At 41.9% G+C, this 20,751-nt stretch overlaps 1 long non-coding RNA gene across 1 annotated transcript in view; it reads left to right on the top strand.

Annotated features, from left to right (window-relative positions):
* Positions 1-16,756: 16,756 nt before the first annotated feature.
* LOC122461814 overlaps positions 16,757-20,751 on the top strand; it is a 94,548-nt gene continuing 90,553 nt past the window's right edge. Inside the window, exon 1 of the long non-coding RNA XR_006284013.1 lies at positions 16,757-17,094. This is a non-coding gene — a long non-coding RNA (uncharacterized LOC122461814). The remainder of the gene's footprint in view (positions 17,095-20,751) is intronic.

Raw genomic sequence — 20,751 nt, forward strand, 5'->3', positions numbered from 1 at the left:
TAGATGAGGACAGTGCATGGAGCCACCTGGCCACACCTCCACCTAGGGAGATGGACATGCCGCCACTTCCGGATCCGCGCAGAGCCAGGGCAGGCTGGGAGCCTGCCTTAGCCCCACTGTGCTCTTGACCAGGACCTGCCTGACATAAGCACTGCCAGGCTGGAGCCTGCATCCCAAACCCCCTCCTGCACCCCAACCCCCTGTCCCAGGTCAGAACTCCCTCCCACACGCAAACTTTCTCCTGGAACCTGCACTCAAACCCCCTCCTGCACCCCAACCACTTGCCCCAGCCCTGAGCCTGCTCCCTCACTCTGAATCTCTTGGCTCCAGCCCAGAGCCCCTCCTGCATCCAAAACCCCTCATTCCCAACCCCACCCCAGACACCACACCCCAATCGAAGCCCTCACTCTCTCCCGCACTCCAGCCCCCTGCCCAAGCCTGCTCCCGCACTCTGAACCCCTCATTTCTGGCCCCACCCCAAAGCCCACACCCCCTTCCACAGCCCGACCCCCTGCCCCAGTGAAAACGAGTGAGGGTGGGAGAGAGCGAGTGAGGGAGGGAGGGGGGATGGAGTCAGTGGGGTGCGGGGTCTTGGGAAGGGGTGGGGCAGGGCAAGGGTGTTCAGTTTGTGCAATTGGAAAGTTGGCAACCCTAGATAGCAATTCCAAGTCATATGAATCACTCCTACGCATATGTTTCATAATAATAATATAGACAATTCCCAATTCTGTCACACAGGATCTGCCTTTAAAATTGTCTTGCATTACTCAGATGTGTGTACTGGGCCCAGGCACTTATTCATATGGTTGTGATGTGATCTGTTGTGCAGTGCAGTGTTTCTATGCCAGAAATGAAAGTACAGATATTTGTGACGGGGGGGGGGGGGGAGGAAAGACAGAAGTAGGAGAGAAGCTAGAAGCCTGATAAAATGAGTCCAGCAAGGACCAGGTTTAAAGGAAGGTTGTAAGGAAGAAGCTGGTTAAGATGGACAGAGGTGATGTAGGGATGGTGCATGGTTAATTAACCTAGAAAAGTCAGGCCCAGGAAAGGAGATTAGGTATTAACTATACTTAATTGAAAGTAACTTCAAGATAGGTCTGGAGATCTGAATCAGGCCCGTAATCCTTCTAGTTTTAGTTTAAATATCAACTGTGTAAATTCAGTTATATTTTTTCCTTTCCCATGCAATTCCTTTTTCACTTATTTCTTTGGCATAACTATGGCTATGGGAGCTCCCCTGAAAATAATAAGTAACAGAGCTTTGATATCTCCCGGTAAGAGATTACCTGCTTTATTCTTTACAGCAAACATTTTCTGAAGTTCTCTCCCCTTTCCTTAAGTCTCTTCCCTGGCTGATTGCCTCTGTCATGAACAGGCTTGCCAATTAATACGAACATTCTTAATGCTAGGTGAGGACCTCAGTGGTACTCACTAATTAGTCAAATACTCCAGACATCATTGGCAGTCACCTAGCATAATTCACTGACAGATAGTAGATGCACTATATATTTCAGCAAGGTATTAGACTACACCATGGTAATGCCAGAATACAGGATGGAGTAGAAAAGCACACAATGCTTAAGCCGCATTCCACAGCCACTGAGAAAGAAGACTACTGTCCTCAAGAGGACTACTGAATCCTATCTCAGTATGCATGGAGTACAGTGAAAACAGACATTAACAGCTGTACTGTAGGCTCCCCTTTTAGTAACCTGAAACATAAACAGTACTAAAATCCTTGTGTGGCAATGAGTCAAGCCACATGCTCCCTGCAAGACATACACTGTATATAGATGGTAGTGCAGTAAAGCCACACAAATCCCCAACAGGATGCTTGGCAATGCTCAATCTGGGAGTCAGGTCACTGTGTGATCCCTCCAGAAACAAAGGAGAAGCTACAATGGATTTCCTATTCTAATGGGGACATTACTTGAATGTTAACCTCCCCTTGGTATGCATTCCAAACCTAACAGAGAAAGTCAATAATATAGAATGTCAGTGCTCATGGAAGTAACTGAGAGGCCAAAAGAAGAGTTGAGAGTAACACTGAGGAATGCAACACATATGCCCTGAGCTCCTCAGAGGTTTGGAAATCTTTACCCCTCAATTTGTGGCTTTATGCACAGCCTGGGGACATATCCATGATTCCGTCAGACAAGTCATCTATACTATAAAATCACTGTGGCAATGTGCATGTGACCATCAAAAGCTTCAGATAAGTTTCTCTTTTTTCTCCATAAAACAGAAGCATACAGCCAAAGTGACTGCACAGTACTTTATGCACAAGTATAAATGATTTCATGCACTTCATAAGCAATATCTCTATTTAGAATTTTTAATATACAGTATTTCAAAACAACCTGAGAGTTGGTTGTAGGCTAAGAAGAAAATGAAGAGCTTGGTATAAGTTTTATGGAGGAAAAGTGGCCATTTGTTACGAGGATGGGTTGAGATAGAGAGGATAGATATGGCAGCAGAGCAAAAGAGTAGCTCCCCCGATCATGGAGACATGAACATAAGCATACTTCCAGCATAATGAAAGCTATATAACAACTTCCCATACAAAAAATTAAAACATTACAATTTAAGAAAGAAATCAGATTACTGGGGGGGGGGGAAGAGATTATAGTAGTTACCACACCCAAGGAGAGAACAAAACAACTGTGAAAGTCCAAACTAAATCTTTGCTCCTTTAGTGTCCAGACTGTTAATAATCACAGCCACATAGTAATAAGCTATGTTCTGTTTCCACTCCTGTTTTGATTCCCTGATTCAGGTGTTGCAATTGCAGGAACTTCTTCATTTTGTGAAGTATGGTAGCACGACAAACTCTCTAAACACAGAAAATAAACAAAGATCAAGGTGGTATTAAACTCCAAGGTTTTTTGGATGAATTATTATTCATAGAACAGAACACACTAACAACAAATATATTCTTATAAATAATAGCAGAATTTAAGGAGTTTAATACCACCTTGATCTGTGTTTAGAGAGTTTGTCGTGCTACCATACTTCACAAAATGAAGAAGTTCCTGCAATTTCAACACGTGAATCAGGGAATCAAAACAGTAGTGGAAACAGAAAATTAAAGCCCGCTCTTGCATAGTGCTGAGTGAACTATGCTCACAGATAGAATGAAGGGCACTCAGTATTTGAAAAGATGTTTCCAGCACCTGGAAGATTTGTGCTCCAGGGGACATATTAACAATTCTGATACATCTTTGTCATGAACACAAGATAAGAAAAGAGGAAATGGCATAATGCTAATTCATTCTGATTAAGATTACAAAAGCAACACAGAAAAGACACTACGTAGTGGCACAATGTGAATCCTTTCTTCATGACAGTGATTATTACCAGGATGAGAAATAATACACTCAGTCTTCATCTAGACTTGTGGTGAATCCCACAGTTAATTCACAATCATTTAGCCTATTTAATAGAATTCTTACACATTCATTCAGAGAAAGTATTGCTCATGCTTTTCCACACGAAAACATGTTATTCTGATTCATTAAACTCCTCGCCTCACCCAAGTGTGTACACCCACACGCACCCTTTAACTGTGCACAAATGTTGCGTGAAATGTTTCTTGAGACCAACCATCTAGATTTCTTAGAATCATCAGCATCAGATAACTTGACTTTAACTAGAAATCACTAAGTGACAGTATATTCCTGAAGAAACAGGACAGAAATTTCTTTAACCAAAATGTTCAGCAACACTATGAAAATATGCAACACTAGAACTGGTTGAATAGTTTTTATGAGTAAATTTGGCATGTTTCATTCTGCTATTATTTATAAGGATATATTTGTTATTAGTGGGTTCTGTTCTATGAATAATAATTCATCCAAAAAATCATTTTCAGCAATTTTCTATTCTTCATTTGCTATTCCCCTGTTCAGCTACCCTATGAGAGAGCAGAAACAATGCAAGAGTTAAATTTAGAAGACCATTCATATATTACAAGTAACAAAATGGACAGTCTGAAACTAGATCCACAGGTGAAATCTGATTGCACAAGCCATATGGTAAATACCAATTAATAGTCAATACGTTAGTAGAATTCAGAGTTGATTTGTGAATGATTCACAAACAGAAAGAAGGTCTAAAGCTGTCAAATAATTTGTTTGAAATGAATAATTCAACAAACTCTATAAAATATTTATTTTAAACATATTATACCACTAGAGACAATGTGTTCCGCATATCATAACATTCAAAAAGCCAGGGTCCTTTAGAAGCAGACAATATCAGAATATCTCTTGCTGGATATAATGCTGCCTTTACATCACTGAGTCATGGTCTGCTTGTTGAGATAAATGGATAAACTGCATCTCTTCACCTTTAAAGCAACGCATGGGGGAAAAAATCTCTGCCACTATGCTACGGTTCAAATCTTTGGGGAGTTCCTAAGAACTGGGAAGTAATGGACTGTTTCTGAATCCAATAAGCTTGCCATATAGCTGTTGGCTGTTTTCAGCTCATCAATAAAAAGATGAAACCATTAATGATTTTCCTTAATTTCTATGATATTAAGGGCCAAATTCTAAGTGCATGTAAATCAGCCTAGCTTTGTTGAAGGCAGAAGAACTAGGTTAATTTACTCCTAAATATTTATACCAAAATGATAACCAAAGCTGCACCCAACAAGTCTTCTTTCCAGCAAAGGTCATCAGAAATATTTAACCTTCCAAAAACAGCGCACATTCCAGATTACCTCCACAATATCAAATAAACCATTTTTACTACTCAGAAATACAGCATTGTCTTACTTTTACCAATAACACCTTAAATGGGAGGAGAGAGAAGTGTTTGTGCACCATATGCATGTAGAAAACATGCACTAACATTTTTATTCATAAAGTATGAAATTCATTAATAGTGTTATCGCAGGCATCACCAGATGGCGCTGTTACACATAGCCTTCCAAAGTTCTTTTTCTTAGCGCACAACCAAGGTTTCAGTCTTGGAAGAAATACTTGTGGTGTTAGCTCTTGGTTATACAAGATTCTGGGTAGAAGAAGCTGTGTGAAAGATTCCTGACAAAAGGGGAGATGGTTATGAGCAACAACCATTTCAGGACTGATGTATAAAGTGTAAATAAAGTAATTTATGCTTAGACTGTCCCCACCCACTCCACATCACTGATGTCTCCTCCATTGGGAAGTGAACTTGTAAGGTCCCCAAGACATCTGCTACTGCTCCGTAGAGGGGGAAGAATGGGGCACTGGTGTATGAAGCTGTACAAGGTGCCAGGACACAAAATGTTGAGCCCTTAGCCTAAGTTTTCCAAATGAGTGAATCTGGATGCCCAACTTGAATCTTTAAAAGGTCCAGTTTTCAGATGGGTTCTTTGCTGAATTGGAACAATAACATCTTTTTCAGTTTGCAGGCACTGTAAAAAAATTGTTCTGATGAAACCAAATCTGAAAATTCCAAATAATTTTGGTGATTCAAAAAAGTTTGTTTCTGGTCAAACAAAACATGTTATTCGACCCAAAGAAGAGGAGGTGCTGCTTCTGCTGCCACCACTACTGCCCACCTTATAACTTTTACCCACTCACCTGGTATGTGGCAGACCCAAGTTTGAATTCCCACTCTGGAAAAAGGATTTGAACCCATGTCTCCCCACTCCCAGGTGAATGACCTAACCATTAGGCTATAGCAGGGATCGGCAACCTTTGGGTACACAGCTTGTCAGGGAAATCCGCTGGTGAACCGGGGTGGTTTGTTTATCTGCAGCATCCGCAGGTTTGGCCGATCGCAGCTCCCACTGGCTGCGGTTTGCTGTTCTAGGCCAATGAGGGCTGCGGGAAGCAGTGGCCAGCACATCCCTTGGCCCGCGCCACTTCCCGCAGCCCCCATTGGCCTTGAACGGCGAACTGTGGCCAGTGGGAGCTGCAATCATCTGAACCTGCGGATGCTGCAGGTAAACAAACTGTTCCGGCCCGCCAGCGGATCTCCCTGAAGGGCCACATGCCAAAGGTTGACGATCCCTGGGCTATAGGTTATTTTGGAATGGGTTTTAATTTCTCTTATTGAAGCTGCTCCACTTTGTATCAAATACTTGATTAGACACTGGAGCAGGGATTTTTGGGGTCTTTCGTTCCCATGTGAGTGTCCTAACCACCACACTATAGAGTCAGTCTCACTTTCTCAGGCCCAATGACTGTTCAAGGATTTGAAGCTGTTCCATGGTGCATAAAATACTGGAATAGTCTTTAGGCCAGAGAGATTGTGAATGACTTTATAGCCTGACGGTTAAGGCACTCACATGGGAGAGGAGAGACCCAAATTCAAATCCCTGCTCCAATGACTTGTCAAATATTTTACAAAAAATTGAACAGCTTCAAAAGGAAAGCTTGAGAGAGACTCACCCCAACAGCTTGGTAGTTAGGGCACGCAAGTAGGAGGGGGGAGACTGGTTCACATCCCTGGTCCAAACCCTTGGACTGAAGGCACTCTATAGCCATAAGACTAAAACAAGATCAGAATAGTTATACAATAAGAACTGAATCTATCAGCATAGGAGTTTGTAGAGTAATAAGAAATACAGGAGGGTAACATAAGTGACCCAATCTTGGAGGCTACTTTATGATTGTCAGTGCTAATTTTCAGAAATGTTGAGCGCCCACAACTCCAATTGAAGTTGCAGTGCTTGCCTCCTCTGAAAAATCAGGCCTATTAATCTTATGGCTGACTTAAATGCAAAGGCACATACTTGTACTGCACTCCACAAAAAGACACATTTGTTTTGTTAATCTCTGCTCGGTGTAACAGTAAACCTCTTGTTCGTGCATTTGTTTTTGAGACTTTCCCTCTCAATGGAAGAGCAGTGTGCTCTCATCATTAACTTGGAGCATTCAGAGTTTACTGCCTCAGACTTCACTCCTTCCTCTCATCCCTTATGCTGCCACATGTTCCATGACAATTCATCTGGGCCCATGCATCACTATCATGATGCCTAATGCTACAAGGGCAGCAAGCCCAAATCATTACAGTGTGCATCATGTAAAGCTCCTCTCCTTTGTTATTAGTTTTTCAGTCTAAGATTGAAAGTATAAGAGCACAATCAAATTCCACAGTAAAGCCAGTGCTTACAGATTTACTGTATACTCAACTAGGAAAATGTTGAAAAAGGTTAAAGGGAAAATTGTGTTCTTACCTCAGCTGTCTTTGAAGAATACCTTAAGCAGTAAATAAAGGCGAGAAGTCTGAAAATGAATGATAAAAGTCCCAAGAAGAATTTCCAGGTGGATGTTCATATATGAAGAGTAAGCAATTTACTCTTTTCAGCTGCAATGTATCTAATAGCCTATGTGATTTGAATCCCTGCATTGAATAAATATGCACTCCTAAACCAGCACTCACTCTTTAGGGGTGTTTGATTCATAGCACTTATATTTTCATTGGGGTTCATTAAACACATAATTTATTGGTTATTAAAATGCCCTGCAGTATTTTTTCCATTATAGACAATATTAAAGTAATTTATGCAGCTCATGTGTAAATTGACACATTTTATAAAGACAAAACTTGTCATTTGTTTTAGAACAAAACATCTTTACCATCAGAAGTAACTGAGAAATAGTCTCAGCTATCTGAAGCATAATCACAGCTAAAACTGTGTATTACAATGGATTGCTCTAGACACCAAGGACTCCCTTCTCAAAATATACTGATCTGGAAAAAATCACCTATTAATCTTTTAGCCTTTGCTCAGTGTCCATACCTATTCAGATTGATACACAGAAAATAGACGGCAACCTTTTGTTGATCTGTCTATGTGATGCCACCTATTTCACGCTTTATTTCCCAATAGTCATTTCAAGTAGCACTTACGACAAGACTTCACTTTTATCTGAGGAGTGGTCAAAGATGAAGGACAAAATTAAATGAAAATAAAGGACAAACATGACATTATATTTAAGAGGAAACTCTTCTATATTTTAGGTATTGATCATGAACAAATTCAAAGCCCACTCCAAATAGTCATACTATAGTCTTGAATCCTTGGATTTGACTTGTTCTACATTACAGAAATACACTGAACTGTACTGCCAAACATTGCATTTTAACAGTCATTTTACTAGTTCTTCCTCATTTTAAAATCTTCCACTCTGGAATCAGTAAAAAGGTCAAGTATTGTTACAAGTTCCATTAACTATTAATGACTTTTTGAATCTTATTACCCCGTTTCCCCAGAACATCCCTGGTTTTAGCATTTTCCTTCCCTGCTATGTTGAGATTAGTGATACACAGTGATTACAAGATAAGTATGTAAATTGTAATTTCAAACAAGTGACTAAGATGGTTTTATGCATTCAGCTATACAATCCAGTAATTTGTTGTGCTTTTGCAGTAGAGAAACTTTGTAGGGATAATTTAACATGGTTTGTTCCATTATCACCAAGAAACACTAACAATGTTACAGATACTACAAATTCAACTACTTCTGAATGGATTCATAAAACTATTCACTTTGCTCATGTTAACTGGGTTGAATTAATGAAGCTGTGGCACTCAGTAAAAATATGAAAGTATACAGAGTCAGGAATCCAAAAATTCAATAGCAAATTATTTCGGCTGACCAGTATCTGTATCAAACTTTGCATATTTCAAAAACTTTTTATTTTCAAAAGAATGTCACTCTCAAGCACCATTTTATGCAGACAAGAAATCTCAATATCTATTTCTTGGGGAATCTTCAAAGATTTGCAGTAGGCAGCTGTTCTCAGTTTTTTATATCAAAGTAAATTGCTTTTCTCTGAATTCCCTCTTACTATTGTTTTTCAGCATACCTTTACTGTATTACTCAGGTAATAAAATGAATCATCCAAAATATAAGAAAAAAACACAGCAAATATGAACAATTAAAATCTGGGTTAAGAGACTCTAAGGGAAGTTAGGCAAGAGGCAAACATTTTAACTTTGTTTATGGTCATTAAGCATTTCCCATGAATACTTAGGATTTATACCAAGAGACGTACCCTATGGGAGAGGTCCACTTAGTCCATATTCTTTTTTACTGAAAGTCCCAAGAGGGTTAGAATCCAGACACCTTTCTTCACTACATTTCCTTAGAGGTAGATTGTTTCAAAAAGGCAAAACAACTTGTGTAAACTTCCAAGACAAGGCATCAAATTACAAAGAAACAAACAAATAAAAAAGACTTAAATTATGTCTAATCTTAAACTTCTCAAAGACTAGGTGGAGCAGTACTATTTGTATTATTACTCAGAACAAATATTTTAAATTTCTCAAGTGCCCAGCCCCACCCTTTACTGTTCCCTTGTTCTTCCTCTGACTTCAGCTTCGTAGCCTCTCAGACACAGGCCAAAACACTCAGACTTGGTGGCTAAATCCATATGTAGGCTTCTAAATTTAAGTAGCCTACTTCTCAGCAGCACTAAGCATCTGCAGTTTCAATTCAATAGGATGGCACAGCAGCTATGAAAATGAGGCCACTTAAACTGGGTGCCAAATATGGCTTTACAAATCTTAATCTAGGCACCCATGTTTGATAATTTCAGTTTCAAGACTGATTCTCTCCTCACCCTTTCATGTCCCTAGAATCCCTGTTATCTCTCAAATACAAAGGTATTCCCACAGTCTGGGGAGGATATCAATCTTCTTCCGACCCCCAATCTCCACATCCCTTTCTGCATAGTGGGGTGAGTGGAACTGAAGAAAGAAGGTCAAGTTTCAGGAGGGACCTAGACTGTTGAAGTATTAGAGGCTCAGGAATGAAAGCCTGTGGCTGGCTCCTGGGAGACAAACAGAAAGTAAGCATGTAATATTAGCTTCTTAGCATGTTTAATAAAGCTCTGTTTCTTACATCTGTGCCTGTTTTCCACATCTTTTTCTGCTTATGAAACATTCAGTATTGTATTCACTGCTTTGGACAAACAGCTTAGGTTCCTGTCTTTCTTGTATCACTTTTACAATTTAGAGCCTTTTATAACGTGAACACATACGCAAATAGTCATCTCATTTCCTCTTTCAAGGGCCATCTGCTCTGTTCTACTCCACAAATCTTGCTTTAGAATTTTAATTGTCCAAGTTGGAGGCAACCACCTGAATTCAGCTCACTGTCTTTTAGGCAACAGAGCTCCTATTTTCTTATTAATTCTCTTTAACTTTCTGTTGGCCGGGGAAGGGAGAGCTCATTCAGACCCTGCTTAAATAAGTTTTTAATCCTGCTTCCCTGACAAGTTTCAGGGATCACAACCATTCTCCCTTTCTCAATGGCTAGATGGGACAGGGTCCCAAAACTGTTCTCTGTTGCACAGTGGGATCATTATATGGAAAAGGTTGAGAATCATTGTTCTATTGTCATACCAACACCAGTCTGTTACTTCTGAATAGAACTAACCATGTATTTTACTGAGAAATGATGGGTGCAAATGATGCTGTGGAGATCTCACACTTAGATGAAGTGAGCTGTAGCTCACGAAAGCTTATGCTCAAATAAATTGGTTAGTCTAAGGTGCCACTAGTACTCCTTTTCTTTTTGCGAATACAGACTAACACGGCTGCTACTCTGAAACCACGCTTACATAATAATTTCTATATCAGATGTGCTTGTGAAGCAGTTTTGTTTTCTAACTGCCATTCTTGCAAACTCAACCAGGAAACTGGAAGTTGAGCTGGGCTCTTTCCATTTTGTGCTTTGTCACTAGTAAGCTTAGTATATGCTTAATTATGCCCTCAGTGCAACCTTTGCAACCCCACTGCCTTCCTTGGGCTTACCCAAGAGAAGCTGAATAGCATTTAGGGTCTGTCTACACTACAAAATTAGGTTGAATTTATAGAAGTTGATTTTTAGGAAGCAATTTTATACAGTCGATTGTGTGTGTCCCCACGAAGTTGGCAGAGTGCGTCCACAATACCATGGCTAGCGTTGACTTTCAGAGCGTTACACTGTGGGTGGCTATCCCACAGTTCCCGCAGTCTCTGCTGCCCATTGGAATTCTGAGTTGAGCTCCCAATGCCTGATGGGGCAAAAACATTGTTGTGGGTGGTTTTGGGTACATGTCATCAGTCGCCCCTCCCTCCATGAAAGCAACGGCAGACAATCATTTCACGCCTTTTTTCCATGCAGACGCCATACTGCTGTCAGCAGACGGTGCAGTAGGACTGCTAACCATCATCGTCATCCACTGCTTCCACTGCAACTCTGCTCTCCTGGTGTCATGAATCCACCTCGCAGGTCCTCTCGTCGTTCTGTATAAATATCTATTCTCGTGGCATCCGTCATCATCCACCGCTTCCGCTGCAACTCTGTTCTCCTGCTCTCCTGTAGATGACATACCATGGCAAGCATGGAGCCCGCTCAGCTCAACACTGCTGTTGTGAGCATTGTATATACCTTGTGCATTATCCTGCCGTATGTGCAGAACCTGCAAAAGCAGGTGAGGAAGTGACAACAGCGCAATCACGATAGTGATGAGGACATGGACACAGACTTCTCTCAAAGCACAGGTCCCTATCTTGGGACTGGACCACCTTGGCAGCCAGTACATAAACCGCAAGGGGTACTTTTCAATGGTGCTTCAAGCACTGGTGGATCACAAGGGACGTTTCGCCGACATCAAAGTGGGATGGCCGGGAAAGGTGCATGACGCTCGCATCTTCAGGAACTCTGGTCTGTTTGAACAGCTGCAGGAAGGAATTTTCTTCCCAGACCAGAAAATTACCACTGGGGATGTTGAAATGCCTATAGTTATCCTTGGGGACCCAGTCTACCCCTTAATGCCATGGCTCATGAAGCCATACACAGGCACCCTGGACAGTAGTAAGGAGCAATTCAACTATAGGCTAAGCAAGTGCAGAATGGTGGTAGAATGTGCATTTGGATGTTTAAAAGCTCACTGGCACTGTTTGCTGACTAGGTCAGACCTCAGCGCAACCAACATTCCCATTGTTATTGCTGCTTCCTGTGTGCTCCACAATATCTGTGAGAGTAAGGAGGAGACATTTATGACGGGGTGGGAGGATGAGGTAAATCACCTGGTGGCTGATTACATGCCGCCAGACACCAGGGCGATTAGAAGAGCACAGCTGGGCGCAGTGCACATCAGAGAAGCTTTGATAACCAGTTTCATGACTGGCCAGGCTACGGTCTGACAGTTCTGTTTGTTTCTCCTTCAGGAAAACCCGCCCCCTTGGTTGACTCTACTTCCCTGTAAGCCAACTGACCTCCCACCTTCGATGACCACTTTCAGAGGCAATAAAGTCATTGTTGTTTCAAAACCATGCATACTTTATTAATTCATCACACAAATAGGGGGAAAACTCGCAAGGTAGCCCGGGAGGGCTGGGTGAGGAGGGAAGCACCGGGTGGGGTGGTGGATGAGGGGAGGAGGGAAGGACAAGGCCACACTACAGTTCAAAACTTATTGAGTGCCAGCCTTCTGTTGCTTGGGCAATCCTCTGGGGTGGAGTAGCTGTGTGCCCGTAGCCTCTCCCCCTCATTCTTGGGCGTCTGGGTGAGGAGGATATGGAACTTGGGGAGGAGAGCAGGCGCTTATACAGGGGCTGCAGTGGCAGTCTGTGTTCCTGCTGCCTTTCCTGCAGCTCCACCAGATGCCTGAGCATGTCAGTTTGCTCCCACATTAGCCTCAGTATTGCATCCTGCCTCCTCTCATTGCACTCCTCCCCTCCTCTCATCATGTTCATTTAATGCTTTCCTGGACTCTGCCATTGTTTGCCTCCACAAATTCTGCTGAGCTCTTTCAGTACGGGAGGACTGCATGAGTTCTGAGAACTTGTCATCGCGAGGGCATTTTTTTTGCCTTCTAATCTGCGCTAGCCTCTGGGACGGAGATGATAGGGGGAGCGTAGAAACATTTGCAGCTGCGGGAGGAAAAAAGGGAAAGTGGTATTTAAAAAGATACATCTTAGAGAACAAAGGGAAGACTATTTCACACTGAATCAAGCAATTCACATTACATAGCACATGTGCTTTTGGTACAAGGTGGCATTTTGCCTCTTATATTGAGTGCCTGCTGGTTTTGTGCGAGACATCACAGACACTCAACTGGACAACAGAATTCGGCTTGCAGGCAGCCATGGTAAGGCAAAGGGTTTTGGCTCCTTCAACCTTCATAACATGTGGGAATGGTTCAAACAGCAGTGCCCTCCTTTCCCATACCAAGCAAAGCCCATTGGCCATTTAAAAGGAGGGGCTGCAGTTTTAGGGTGAATGTGCAGCACAACCCAATTCTCTGGGATGATCGCTTCACCCCCACACACACACTCCATGTGGCTAGTATCAGGGAAGATCCCTGTCAGCCAAACGCGAATAGGTCAGCATGAACAGGCCTCCCTGCACTGCATGGCTAACAGTGGGGATGATTTCTTTTCAGCCAAAGGCAAACAGCCCAGCAGGAATGGGAACCTCTGAATGTCCCCTTGGCGTGGTAAAGTGTGCTACCATGAAGGACAGAATAAGGCTGCCCTCCCCAGAAACCTTCTGCAAAGGCTTTTAGAGTACCTCCAGGAGAGCTTCATGGAGATGTCCCTGGAGGATTTCCGCTCCATCCCCAGACACGTTAACAGACTTTTCCAGTAGCTGTACTGGCCGCGAATGTATCCCAAGTCTTCAGGGCAAATTACTCATTAAACACGCTTGCTTTTAAACCCTGTATTATACTTACATAGGTACATTCACCAGAGCTGCCTTCTCCAGCTTCATGGTCCGGGAGCCCGCCTTGGGAGGGTTGGGAGGCTGATGAACAGTTCCTGGCTGCCGGGGAGAAGAGATTGTCCGCTTGCCTGCTGTGTGCTATCATCTTCCTGTGAGTCTTCCTCCTCATCCACAAAATCCTCATCCCTGTTGCGTGAGACTCCACCCTTGCAGGTGTCCACGGCCGCTGGAGCCCAAGGCGGCAAGGGCCAGGCGGTGCAGATGGGCTGGCTGGGGGAGGCCCACCTCCAGCCCCGCCCCTTCCACCTGATACCCTGGCCCTTCCAGGACCCAAAGCCAGGCCCCCAGACTGGTAAGTCTTCTGTGATACTTTCACCCCTGATGTATTCATAAAAGAAATTTTAAGTCTCATTAGTTGTGGGTTTCAGACACACACAGTGATCCAGTTGCAGTTGACTGCAAGATTTTGAGCCATATTCAGGCCGAGGCAAGTCTGGCTACAGGCAGGATGATCCAAGAAGCAGAATTGATAGTGTCAACAAGTCCATGTGGAGGATGAATTACAGTCATACAAGACATGTAGAAACCACCCCTTAGCCAGGAGATCTGCAGCCCATTCACTAGTGCTAAGCAGGAAATAGTTTTTCCATCCCACAAAACACTGAGATGTCCCCAATTTCCCCAAGATCTTTTTCACTGAAAAACTTCTAAACAAGAGACTCATGCACAGAATAGTAAACAGTCTGGTGGTTAGGCACTCACCCAGGATGTGGGAGATCTAAGTTGAAGTGGCTGTTCTGTCTGATTCAGATCAAGGATTTGAAGCTGGGTATCTCTCATTGCAGGTGAATGCCCTAATCACCAAGCCATTGGATATTCTGGGAGAGGAGGGGTTCGTTGGTGTCTCTTTCTGCCCTGCTCCCTCCCCCCTCCCAAATCCATCCTGGACCCAAGAAACATTTTCTGAACAAATTGTGATCAAAACCAACCCTTGTACAGGAAAAGTTTTTCCAACAAAAAAGGTAGTCAAATTTCCTGACCAGCTCATGAAAGAAATGGATGCATCAATGAAGTGGGTTCTAGCCTATGAAATCTTATGCCCAGATGAATCTGTTAGTCTTTACCGGACTCCTTGTTTTTGTGTAAATACTGTCTGCCCTCTCCTGCTGCTGAATCCCTTCTAGCTCAGAGAAAGCCCCATTGGCTCAGTAAGGTAATCCCCATTCCCAAATCCCAAAATATGAATAAGGTCTTTGTTTACATACTTAAATTAGTCACTTCACTTTTATCATTTGTTGGAAGCCCACTCTACCCAGCAGTGCAAGTAGAAATAATTTCTTGCTGGTATGCTGCATGCACAGGAGGGACACAAAAGGGGGTGGCCCGTGACCTCCATACGTGACCCCCCCATGCCTCCAGCCCAGGGCCCCCACGCTCTCCCCATCCCTTCCCCATGATCCACATCCATCCCACGTTACCTGGGGGAGGCTCTGTCCTCCTTCCTCTGCACCGGAGACTTCTGCAGTACAGACTCCAGGCAGGAGAACTCAGGAGACGCAATTGAGTAGAAGGGCTGGGGTGGAGGAGTCGCTGGCGCTGAAGGAGTTGCCGGCATAGGGCCGCTAAACCACAGAGCTCTCTTGGGAACTGCAGCAGTTAAAAGAGCAGAACGTGGGGCCACCAGGCACCCCACACTGGCAGCTCCTTGGTGCAGCAGCTGTACTGTCCCCAGCCCTGCCCTGTCCTCCAGCGGTGCTGCTGTACAGACCCCAGGCAGGAGGACTCAGGAGACAGCTGCATGGCAGGCTGGGGGCGGAGCTGGAGGTGGGCTCCTCTGGTGTCTTTCCGGAATGCCATACTAGCTACAAATATCTTACTGGTATGGTGTACCCTACCATAGCACCGTACTTGCACAACTGACTCTACCCAAATTTGCTCTGCACCAACTCCGTGCCAGTTGCCCCATCAATCCTGCTCACTGATACTGGAACCAAGCTGTCAGGTATCTGCAAGCTGGTGCTCATTTCTGAGCTCATATCATCATCATCCTCAAAGGGACTGTATAGCAAGGAAGGGAGAAGCACAAATTTAACACTGAATATTAGCTTGTGTATGGCTTCCTAATGGGGGTGTGTAGGAAAAAGATATGCATCCTGGCCAGCACTCTTCTCAGGCAAAGTCCAAAAAAAAAAACATTTTAAAAAATCAAAATGTGGGGGTTTTGGTACACTTACCTTCTGGATAAGCACTTTCACCTGTATGACTTCCATGGCACTTCAGAGAAGTCTGCCCCAGGGACAAAAAGCTTGATCGTACAATGAGCTGTGCACAGGTGGACCCCTGCAGCCACACAGATCCAATTGTAGAAAAGGGTCTTAATTACAGCCCCAATAAAAACAAAGCTAGAATACTATACATGTTAACTTATTAGGGAAAAAAGACTAAGGCAACTATCCAAATAAGAACAAACAAACAAAGGCTAAAAAGTGGTCTGCACACTCCGAGAAGGAGTTATTACTGCGCTCTCAATCTCAACTTCAGACCTTGAAACTCTATTAGCCATTTTCACTAGGAAAATTATCATATTTGTCTGTGTAGCACAAAATACAGATTAAATGCATTAAAGCAATTTTCAGATGTTATATTGATGGGAAAATAAAGTTGAACCTAATCACCTCTCATGTACTTTATTGAACTATATTGCAGCAGGTAATATACAAGGGAAAAAATATGCTGAATAGACCAAGTGTTAATTTCAGTCTCCCAAACAAAATCAGCAGGTAAGTAAATGCTACCACAATGAAACAATTCCACAGCAGGAAAATTTGGGGGTAGGGTGGCAATAACCTATTATTTTAAGCACAGAGACAAAGACTTTAAGGATACTCATTAATATGACTTTTTTTAGTGCCATCATTTTATTATATTCACACACACAATGAAATGTTAGCTGCAGCTTTGGTATACAGTCACTAAAGGTGGGAGCTAGTTAGATGAACCACATTACTCAGTAATTGGCACAAGCTGTTCTGTTTAAGGGAGATTTAGCACCTGTGTTAAGTAATCATTTACCATTCACTGAAGAATGCTGGTCTAATCTGAACACTTAGGAAGCAGGGAGAGAAACCAAGATTTTGATATAATCAAATTAAATATTAAGACTGTATTCTATAATTGTATCCCTTCATGAACCAAGCCTAAATTGGTCAGTCTTTTCATATTTATGCTGTGGATTCAAAAATCCCCGTTAAACATTGTCTACTTTTAGAGGTATTTGAAACAAGACAGCTATTTCTTTTCCTGTGGAGTTTAAAGCCAAGAGACCAACATTCCTATTGGAGCTATATGACATTTGTTAACCAACAGTTCTACTTTTAAGGATTACTGCATAACTTGTGCCAAAGAACAAGAAACCAAGATTCACTAGGATTTTAAGGGTGAGTGAACTCCTCAAAACTATTGCTAGAGCACTGGGTACTTGACTATGCACACTAACTGCCAATTTGTCTTGAATTTTGTATTTGGGGATACTTTATCATTTGTGTCATATTTCAGACCAGCTTCTTAAAGCAGGTTTAATGAGTTTACATACAGACTGACAAAGATAATTGTATGTAAACTGGTTTATATGTAACTGAAAGAAAGAAATGTCACCAAATCCACTAGTCATCCAATGTTTTCAATAGCTTTAATTTATGCTTTAGATGGTCAAAACTCATGATGAGACTGGTTGGGTAATGGACATGCCAGCAATATTGATATTTTATTCACACACACAACTGGATATTAGATACAAGCTGCTATGATATAAAAGGTTAATAGTTAAGGTAATTTAACTCCCTTTGTATTTTTGCTGATAAAATAATTGACATATTGTAATGCATTCTTGTGTTTTTAAAAAACAAGAAAGGAAACGGCAGACTGCTTGTGCTGCTCTGTGAGAGATGTGATTAAGGCCATCTGAGAACTTTCTCTCAGCAAGATGGTAGAGACAAGTAATGCCAAGTTTGAGCCAACTCAGCTCCTAGAGGAAAAGGAGGTCTTTGTGATGATTAAGTTAGGAAAGACACAAAATAAATATTCTTTCCTTTTAAATGAAATGGTTTGGTAATTGGAAGTGCCCTTCTCTGGATCACTACTTACAGCAATATTGCTCTCACATAACCAAGGGAGTTAGGAGAGGGCAGTGTGAAGCGGCAGAGAAAGATATTCAGAAAAGTCTGTTTCTGCAGAGGATTTTCCAGAACTAATACCTTACAGATGCTATTAGTGTTAAGCATATCTGTGAATCCTAGAGCTGGAAGATGTAAAAGGAAAAGAAGTTTTGTGTTCCTCTGTAAGAGAAAAGAATAGCTAGCTAGCTCTGGAGGCTTAATTTACATGAGCTATAGCTCTGCCCCAAAGCATTTCTGTACAGGGTTTTGCCATGTTGTTGTTTGGGTTTTCTTTTTGGAAGTTATATGGTACATGTACTTATGAAAGGGTGGAGAAAATGTGAAACATTATAACTGGGGAAAATGGATCACTCTAAGCTGACATATTGTGGATGCCAATTGGATAGGGAATTCAAAACAAGGAGATTTGAAGGTCACTGTCTGAATGGCCAGGGTCTCTGACCTATTATGCTAAATTTCTCTGGGTTTCCCACCCAGAGATTCTGAATCTCTTATAGAGCAAACTTTGTGAACTGGACTGCTAGCGGTGCTATAGCTGACCTTCAGAGAGAGGCTAGGGAGTACCAATGCACCCTGGTCCCACCTATTCTCTGCCTGTGGCATATAATAGTCTAGTCTCCTATACATGTATAAGATATTGTTACTTTCCTCTATTAAGGGCTTGTCCACATCATGCATAAGTCCACGCAGTGGGGTGTAAAGTCTAACTCGCACCAGCATATTGTGCGCCAACTGTCTGGTGTGAATAGCGCTGCGGCACATAAAGTTTTCTAGTGCAAGTTACTCCTGGTTCAAACAGTACTACACTAACACGCACAAGGGAACTTTTAGAACTTGTCAGCAGGGTCCACATGGGCCAGTTAGTGAGCAGCATGCTGGTATACATTTAGTTTATACCTCATTGGTACAGACTAACACGCTGTGTAGATAAACCGGTGTGTGTTTTGGCCACTGTTAATATTCACAATGTGCCTTTGCAAATAGAGAGTATTATCACAGTATTCCTTCAATTTAGTACCTAGGCATTATCACATACCTCAGTAAAGTCAGTGTCTTGCAAAGGCGTTATTTTTAATGGTATGTAAGGTGTGAAAACCTGTGAGAAAACCCTATTCAATTTAGGTTTTAATGGTGACCAATTATCACCACAACCACAGATGTAATCTTATATTATCCATTTAATCCAGATTTTATTCATAATTTTGGCATTGAATATCCTAGAGTTCTAGCAGAGTATAGGATATCGGGTTTAAAATTGGGGGCCAAAATTTTCCAAGTTTGGTTGCCTAAAACTAGGAGCTTAAACAGATTTAAGTACCTAAGTGCTTCTATTTTCCCAAGGCACTGAGCACCTACACCTTCACATTAATTTCAGTAGGAGCTTTGGAAGGTCAGTACATCTGAAAAATAAAAGCACAGTTAGGTGTCTAGCATTTGCACCGAAGTTGGAAAACTTGGGTCAAGGTGCCTGAGCTGTGAGTTTTGCAAGTACCATATCTTAGAAGACTGTAGTATGTGAGAACTTCACTGAAAGTAAAGAATTTACACTATTCTTTAGGCCCTGGTAAACAACAGTTACAAATACAAGGTCCAACACTGCTGGAGAAATCTTTTTGGTTTCCCTGCTGATATTATCAGACTACCCTTGTAGAATGTCAATGGCTAAACATATTCCATCTCCTGACCAGTATAGAACTGAGAAATTGACTTTGCCATCTGGCTTTCTTGCATTATCATCAGGTCTTTTTAATTAGGTTCAAATTGGTAATCTCCACCTTTCCTCAGCTTCTACCTTTTTCAGTAACATTAAGACTGAACTCATTTCCAGTGCACTGCAGGGTGCTCAAGTGGAACTTAAATTGAATAGGATTTTCCCACAGGTTTTCACACCGTACATATGCTAGCAAAAGTCATGTCATGCTTGCCCAGTAGTGCATATAATTCAATTTTTGTTTTATTAAGATATGAAGATGACCATTATATTAAATAGCCAAGCAACCTTAAAAACCCTAAATGGAAAAAATGGACCCATAGTTGAAGAAGTTAAAGACCTCTGGCAAGAGAGGTGGAAGGTTAAGGCACTGTGATTGTTTTTTCGATATTTTATTTCCAAAAGCAGTACAGCCTTATTTGTAAGTTTGCTTTTTCACTTTTGCAGCAATGTTTAAGGAAATCTTGTCGGGCTCTAGGTCTAGAACAGGTTAAAAATAGCTAAACACTGCTGAATGGTTATATAAAGGCTTAAGGGCGGCAGAGTCAATAAATTTCGGTCTCCTTAAAGCAGAAGCCCCTGCAAGACCACACAAACAATGCATACTTTTCTCCCCAGCTTGTACAGCCTGGCAATGAAACTGTATAGTAACTCTGAATCTGATCATGTGTTTAAAAAAAATTATATAAAATAAGCACTTAACAGAATAAGTCCATAGGGATTTTTTTTCATAGGAAAAAATCTGACCATTTAAAACATTAAGGAAAAACCCTACACAGATTGAAATCATCTTTAATTGGGACTTCCCAGAGAGTTTAGTTCCAGATTTGAACTTCCCAGCAGTTTAAGGGGTTTAGAGATGATTAAGGCCTTCTCTAGTCCTGGTAAAAGAAAATACTGATTTTATAAATTGGAGATATTTAACTCCAATATTTTCAATTTTCATTTCAATTCACAAGATATAGCATATAAATCCCTACCCACTGAAATGAGCAAACCATTCAAAATCCTTAAAAAGAGGAGGGTCTGGGGGAGATTTAAACTGAGTCCTTTTGTGTTTTTGCAAGTTCTTCAGACAGGAGTTAGACTGGTAGAAAGGGCACAAGCAATGTACTTTTTCAAGCTGCACACACACGAGACAATACCCAGGGTACACTGTGTAATCATTCAAGAAATATTCACATGCTACTGTGCTCATGAGGGTCATT

This window comes from Chelonia mydas, chromosome 9 (assembly GCF_015237465.2).
Source record: "Chelonia mydas isolate rCheMyd1 chromosome 9, rCheMyd1.pri.v2, whole genome shotgun sequence".
Taxonomy (NCBI): Eukaryota; Metazoa; Chordata; order Testudines; family Cheloniidae; genus Chelonia; species Chelonia mydas.